At 45.3% G+C, this 6658-nt stretch overlaps 1 long non-coding RNA gene across 1 annotated transcript; it reads left to right on the top strand.

Moving 5' to 3' along the window:
- The first annotated feature begins 2692 nt into the window (after nt 1-2692).
- On the top strand, nt 2693-3660 carry LOC136767725 (uncharacterized). The gene is made up of 3 exons (XR_010821886.1): nt 2693-2794; nt 2997-3052; nt 3572-3660. It is a non-coding gene; the product is annotated as an uncharacterized LOC136767725 (long non-coding RNA).
- Nucleotides 3661-6658: the final 2998 nt, after the last annotated feature.

Genomic DNA, 6658 nt, shown 5'->3' with positions numbered 1-6658 from the left:
CTTTGGAAAACTATTGGCTATTTTGCTGTGAGATCGACGATCATATACTGTAGAGGCAGTGACGCAGCCAGGAATATACGCATCGGAAATCTTCAGATTTTGACTCCAAAACATCATATGGTGATAAATCATCCGGACACAAATCACTCCGCCGACACTATGCTGGCAAAAGATGCGCTTTCTGGTGGAGGATTTGCGCCCCTCCTAGAAATGCGCGTTTCATTGAAATGAGCTGTTTCCTCTGCTGATGAGTGAGTTTCTGTGAATACAAGTCTCTTGATCAGTGACATCTCCATACATTAGTGTGAGTCCTTATGTAGGAACAGCAGCCCATACAGTGCGTCTCCTGTCATAGTGCAGCACATATGTGTTTCAGTTTCACACACTGAAGCATCGCTGCCTGCTGCTGTCATGGCTGGTATGGTGACTGGATGGCCAGCTTGGCTTCTTCTTACAGTGCTTTACCCCTGAAAATAACACCAGTGTCAGAGAGCAGGACACCCAGCAACCAACTCCTTAAGAGCAACAAACACAGGACATGTTGAAAAGCAGAGGAACAGCCCTGCTCCCTTCGCTCCTGTGGGAACAGAGCATGCAGTGGACCAGCAAGGTGTGATATGGGCCAAGGATGGCATGCTGCTGGAGGACACATGGTGGCTGACAGCTGCACAGAGAGCGATGCTGAAACACAGGTGAGCTCACCGAAACACATTCATGACTAGGAAGTCGACCTGTTAATTACTGTATTATTACTGTGAAAAAGCATGTAAACAGCTGTGAATACTTGTTTGACATTATTTTATTATGGAGTCTGTGGCCCTTTCATTCATGCTGAAGTTCTGGTTGCTGATTGGACATTTAAGTTTAATAGTGTTTGTATCTGGAGGACAGTGTGTTAATAGTGTTGATTTTTAGTGATCGGAGTTTGGTATATTGCAGTGCCTTCTGCATGAACACATGAGGTCCTTGGATCACTTAGTTATTAATGGACTCCAAACGAGCACGATGGGTGGAAAGTCTTTCTTTTGGGACCTAAGCTAATGGTTTGGGATATTGTGCCCACCAAACCAATGGCAATGATTGTGAAAAACCCTTGTTATTGTTGCAAACACAATGCTCAATAAAGGAAGACAACTAGATGAAACAGCAGCAGACATCTGGAAAGTAATACTTGTATTTTATGTATTTTTTAACAAATACCATGTCTACGTGCTGTAATATGTTTTATGCATATTTTTTCAGAATGTCCTGGCTTGTACTTTTGTAAATCAGGTCACACTGTGTTTAGACACAGTGCAGAAATACAGCAGAGTGTGAAGTTGTTTAGCTGAATGACGTCATAATGAAGGAAGACGCTTGCGCGGTAACCTGGCAACCCGCGCCGCCGAGGCTGCGGATCTGATTCTGCGCAGAGAACAGACGACCGACGAGCTGCAAACATGTCGCGCTTGACTGCAATGAGTGACGCAGACCGCCAGAGGCACTGCCGAGCCGAATGTGAGTCTGCAGAGAATTGAATACTAATTTGCCCAATAATTAGCAAGGAAGACAGTAAAAGTATTTTGAAACACCAGCGCACTTGCTTACAAAACAGCTGTTATCATTGCTAATCGTGTGGTCGCATTAGCAATATTTACTGATGCATATCTCACGCACATATGTACATACATATGCATATTTGATATGTACATATATCCATGTGGATCAATGATTACACTTCTGATTCTGATTTCTGGTGAGAAAAGTGCCCAACCTGAAGATCCTCAACCTCTCCCACAATGAGGTAAGAGTCCCACCCCTGAGCTGCACCTGTCCAACCCCGAGCTGCACTTGTCCACACCTGCCCACTGACTACATACTGCCCCTCTCTGTCCTGTCTGTCCCCGTGTCCAGCTGAAGTCAGAGAGGGTTCTGGACAAGGTGAAGGGCTTCAAGCTGGAGGAGCTGTGGCTGGAGCACAACCCCCTGTGCGAAAACTTCAAAGACCAGCCATCCTACATCAGGTGTGTGAGAAAGTGTGTTGCTCTGTGGCTGTTTGTGTGTGCGTGTGCATGCGTGTGAGAGAGAGAGAGTGTTGCTCTGTGGTTCTGTAGTCACACTGCTATCCTCTGCTTCCCTTTCTTGACAGCGCCATCAGAGAGAAGTTCCCCCGACTGCTCAGGCTGGTAAGATATACTTCCACACGCACTTCTCACACACTTTCTCTGACGCTCGCACACATCCAACCACATGCACACTAACTTCTCTGTCTCTCTGTCAGGATGGTCATGTCCTCCCCAGACTGATTACATTTGAGATTGATCCCCCAACCACACTCCCGGCCTGCAAGGTGAGTGACAGCCCCCCACACTTCCATGCCCCTATAAAGATTACAGCTGATGTCCCCGAGTGAGGACAGGTTTGCCTAACACTCTCCCTCTCCCTCTCTCTGTTTCTCTTTCTCTCTACAGGGCAGTACTTCTGTTGGTAGGAAGGTGAAAAGAGTGATTCAGCGCTTCCTGCAGGAGTGAGTGACTCAGTCAGATAGTGTTTGTGTAGCTGTTTTTGTCGGTCTTTATATCAATGTCCTCTGTCTGTCTGCTATTAGAGTGTAATCTGTCTGTCAGTCTGGTTTTAGTGTGTTAATGTGTCTGTCTACTATTGTAGTGGGTTAATGCATCTGTCTGTCTGTCTGTCTTTCTGTCAGGTACTACAAAGTGTATGACTCGGGGAACAGATGGCTTCTCCTTGAGGCGTATCAGGACGGGGCCACCTTCTCCCTCAGCTACCCCTTCTGCTCTCAGAACCCCTACAGGTACCACAAGAGTGTGTGTGCGACTCTGTATGTGTGTGTCTGTCAGCATGTGTGTGTGACTCTGTATGTGTGTGTCTGTCAGTGTGTTTGTGCCTCTGTGTGTCTGTCAGTGTGTTTGTGCCTCTGTGTGTGTCTGTCTGTCAGTTGACTGTGGTCAGGGTGACAGTGCTGACCCCTCTCTCTCCTGCTCTCTTGTGTACAGGTGCAGTCTGGAAGGTTACAAGACCAGTTCCAACGTCAAAGAACCGAAAGACCCCAGTGAGTGTGATTGTGCTGGAACACAGAAAGTGCACAGGCACTGAACACACACAGGCACTGAACACACACACACACACACACACAGGCACTGAACACACACAGGCACTGAACACACACACACACACACACACACACACAGGCACTGAACAAACACAGCCACTGAACACACACACACACACACACCTCAACATCAACCACACTAATCCAGCAAAATACACTACAATAGATGTACAGTATTTACAGTAAGTGCAAGCTGTATATAGTGTGTGTGTGTATATACAGTAAAATGGACACAGTCCGAATTCACAGGACTAATGTATTCAGTAGAATAGACAGTTCATGTCAGCATTCCACATAATATACACAGCATAATGGCAGCTTGCAAGTTATGTACAATACAAGCTGATCTGCTGCAGTGCAAGCCAAGTGCGAATGGTGGATATAGTACAAATGGTGTGCGCAGTGAGGTGGACTCCTGTGCGCCCCTCTAACATGTCCCTCCTGCCCCTCCTGCTACAGCCTCGTGGTTCCACCTGCAGAAGCAAACACGCCAGGGCGTGGTGGCCCTGCTGAGCGAGCTGCCCAAGACGCAGCACGACCCCAGCTCCTTCGTGGTAGACGTCCACACCAGCACTGTGAGTGTCCACTGACCCATGTGTCTGCGTGTCTCTCTCTGCCTGTCTGTCTCTCTCGCTCTCTCTCTGGATGTCACAGTGTGTGTGAGAGAGAGGGAGTGTTTCAGTGATTGATGGATTGACTGACAGGTGTCTCTCTCTCTTTCAGAAAAAGATTCTGTCGTTTACTGTCACTGGAGTGTTTAAAGAAGGTGAGTGGGGTGGGGCTGGACAGTATTCTGCTGAGCTAGACTACAGCAAATTGCACTAGACTATAGTGGACTAGACCGTTTGAAGGAAGATGGGAGGATTCTACTATCCCACAGTGTCTGGCACTGACTCTCTCTCTCTCTCCTCTCCTCTCCCTCTCTCAGTGAACGAGAAGTCTGGAGACTCAGTGCGCATGTTCTCGCGCACGTTCATCACAGTCCCTGCAGCAAACTCTGGGTAAGAGCTCCACTCATCTCTTCACCTCTGCCTCTCATCCCCCATCCTTCACTCCAGGCTGTGAATAGTGAATGATGAGCTCTCGGTCTCTCTCTCTTCGTCTCTCAGGCTCTGTATTGTGAACGATGAGCTGTTTGTGCAGAATGGCTTTCAAGTGAAGAGTGTGATGGAGAGAGAGAGACAGATGCAATGATATCCCTGCAGTGAAGATCCACTTAATGAAGACCCTCTCTCTCACTCCTTTTAGTTTTTATTATGGACCTTTTTTATGTAATATTTTGATCCCTTTTCCCTGCTTTGATACTCCCACAGAAGCCCCACTGCACCCCCGGCCCCTCGGTGGGTCTCTGTGCGTATATTACCCTCGACAGTGTGTATTGTGTTAAGTTGGCTGCACTCAACATAGCAGTGTCCCGACACAAAAAACAGAAATATAGGACACAGGAAGGAGCAGTACACACAAAGAATACCTTGTCTGTGGGCCAAAACTGTCACAGAGAGGCACATGGAGAATCATAAATAGCTTATGCAATCCAATCAGTGGTAATAGAATAAGGAGACATAAAACGTACACACAATATGTATGTCTCCTTATTCTGTGACCACTGATTTGCATGAGCTCTTACTGATTCTCCACCCACAAATTATTTAGTGTCATAGTTCGTAAGGGAAGGTTTGTAATAGGCTGATCCGTCATTGTCACTGTAGTGGAAAAGCCTGCTGCCCTCCACTGCCATTTTCACTTTCCCACTGTCCTTCTCTCCCCACCGGGACAGAGACATTCTCCTTCATGTGCCTCTCTGTGACAGTTCTGGCCCACAGACAGGGTATTCTTTGTGTGTACTGCTCTTTCTTGTGTCCTATATATGTTTTCACATTTGAAACACTTGTATCTTGATTTGATCTTATATTACTAGCTGTTTAGTGCAGCCAACAGTAAAGAGATATACTATACACTATACTGTGTGACCCCATAGGATTTTGCTTAATCTTTTATCCACTAAAGTAAACAAACATATAGAGTATCCCACAATCAAATCCAGACAACGCCCTGAAAATATTTTTAAAATAATAAAGGTCCATTTTCCCCCTACAATTGTGAAGTGGTTTCATGAATTCTCAGGACACACCGATGGAGTAGTAACATGTTTATTACAAGAGAACAAATGCAGGTAACAAACATGTCCACTATAATTACACTATGGGAGGAATATAACTAGATGAAGAAACACAGGAGAAAGACCTAGGAGTCTATGTGGACTCCTCACTTTCTCTATCCAAACAATGTGGGGAAGCAATAAAAACGCAAGCACAATGTTAGGGTATATTGTCAAAAGTGTAGAATTAAAAACATTGGGACTTGATTCAAGTCTTCAGAATCATGAAAGGCATGGACCACATCAAACCAGAGGAGCTTTTCCAGATCAGCAGGGACAGACGCACCCGGGGACACAAATGGAAATTGGGCTTCAAGGCATTCAAGACAGAAAACAGGAGACACTTCTTCACACAGAGTTGTCAAAATCTGGAACAAACTCCCCAGCGATGTGGCTGAAGCTGAAAATTTGGGAACATTTAAAAATAGACTGGATAGGATCTTTGGATCACTTAGTTATTAATGGACACCAAACGAGCATGATGGGTCGAATGGCCTCCTCTCATTAGTAAACTTTTTGTTCTTAAATTGGGTGAATGGTGTAGGAATTACACACATTTTTATATGTGTTTCCCCCCAATTTTAGTGGCTCAAAAGTATATGGGCAAACTAACATAATCGTAAATTAAATTGTGAGTTTCAACACTTGGTTGCAAATTATTTGCAGTGAATGACTGCCTGAAGTCTGGAACCCATAGACATCACCAGATGCAGAGAAAGATGGTTTCCAGCTTTCAAAAATAGACGTTAATAGATTATATTTATCAATTAACTAAATGCAAAGTGAGTGAACAGAAGAAAAATCTAAATCAAATTCATTTTTGGTGTGACCACACTTTGCCTTCAAAACAGCATCAATTCTACTAGGGACACTTGCACAAAGTCAGGGATCTTGTAGGCATATAGTCAGGTGTATGATTAAACAATTATACTATACAGGTGCTAATGATCATCAATTCAATATGTAGGTTGAATCACAATCATTAACTGAAACAGAAACAGCTGTGTAGGAGGAATAAAACTGGGTGAGGAACAGCCCAAATAAGCTCACAAGGTGAGGTTGCTGAAGACAGTTTACTGTCAAAAGTCCTACACCATGGCAAGACTGAGCACAGCAACAAGACACAAGGTAGTTCTACTGCATCAGCAAGGTCTCTCCCAGGCAGAAACTTCAAAGCAGACGGGTTTCCAGATGTGCTGTCCAAGCTCTTTTGAAGAAGTACAAAGAACCAGGCAACATTGAGGACTGTAGACGCAGTGGTTGGCCAAGGAAACTTACTGCAGCAGAAGTGGCCTTCATGGAAGACTTGCGGCCAAAAAGCCATACCTCCAACGTGGCAACAAGGCCAAGCAACTCAACAATGCATGAAAACACAGGAACTGGGCTGC

The sequence above is a fragment of the Amia ocellicauda genome, chromosome 14 (genome assembly GCF_036373705.1).
Source record: "Amia ocellicauda isolate fAmiCal2 chromosome 14, fAmiCal2.hap1, whole genome shotgun sequence".
Lineage (NCBI taxonomy): Eukaryota > Metazoa > Chordata > Actinopteri > Amiiformes > Amiidae > Amia > Amia ocellicauda.
The sequence above is the reverse complement of the archived record's forward strand: the minus strand, read 5'-3'. Positions and strand labels throughout refer to the sequence as shown.